Here is a 1,191-nt window from a genome sequence, read left to right on the forward strand (position 1 = left end):
TCTTCCCGCCCCGGGGCGCCCCGAGACCGCCGCCTGCCTCCGCGGGCAGCTTTGTTCTTCTTTCTTCCAACTACCTGTCTGAGCCGCGGGCCCCAGAGGCCCCAAAGAGAGGCCTGGAGGGTCTCCCCAGCAGCATCCGAGGGGCGCTCTCGGGGAGCGAGGGGCCAGAGTCCGCGTTCCCTCCGTGTCTGCCTCCCTCCCCTCGTGTCTCGGTCTTTTGTTGCCTCTACTCTTCGGCACGGCACAGCCTGGGTTGTTTTCCCCCTCCCGCTTGGGAGTTTGCAGTGTGGATGCTCGGCCAGCACAGTAAGTTGTCCCCCAACGAACTCGGGCCCCGGCGGAGTGGAGCCGCCCCCGCCGAGCCGGGCGCACCGCGGGACGCGTGGAAGGCGCTGTCAGATGTGCTCGCGCTTCAGCCCCGCCGGGCTTTGTGACCAGCCTGACCGGGACCCGGCAGCTGGGGCTCCTCGGAGATCAGAATGGGCTCCCGGGCTCTTCCTTGGGCAGCAGCCCCTCCTGCTCCTCCCGGTCCGGTAATCAGCAAGCGTTAAAAGGAAAACTATAATTCTCCAGAAATCCGGGTTAGAATCAAAGAGGGGAGGTGGGGGTAGGGAGGATGTCCAAACTCCCTACGTCATTTAAAAAAGAGAGAAGGAGAGAGAGAGAGAGAGAGAGAGATCCTGTTTCCTAGCTCATCCCTGTCCTCTGAACTGTAAAGTAAAAATGACAGGGAAAAGATAATTTCAAAGTGGAATTTCCCCAAAGATTATTGAGAAAGTGAGAAAGATTTCAATTATCTGTTGAAATGAGGCAGCCAGGATTCAGGAAGAAAGGAACAGAAGAGCAGATGAAGCAAGTGCTGTCTGAAATTTTGGATCCAGACAAAATTGGGTGGGTGTTACATATTCTGAGTTTTGCTGCTCAGGGGTCCACAAAACCCACACAGGAGGGCTCTGCTGCCCACAGCTCCTGTTACAAGATTGTTCCCCACATACACAGCATTCACTTGTGCTTAAATCTAGAGCAGACGCGTTTCAAAAAGAACAATAAAGACAAAAAATTTACAAGTTCAATGATGTAAATGTGAACAGTGATCTAAGAGATGGGATAGAGACGGTGAGGGACAGGAGGGAACCAAGCAGAAGTGATTTCTAAAAGGCAACCCTGCATTCACCTGTTGGAAAGGTGGCC

This window comes from Colobus angolensis, unplaced genomic scaffold (assembly GCF_000951035.1).
Source record: "Colobus angolensis palliatus isolate OR3802 unplaced genomic scaffold, Cang.pa_1.0 Scaffold45, whole genome shotgun sequence".
NCBI lineage: Eukaryota > Metazoa > Chordata > Mammalia > Primates > Cercopithecidae > Colobus > Colobus angolensis.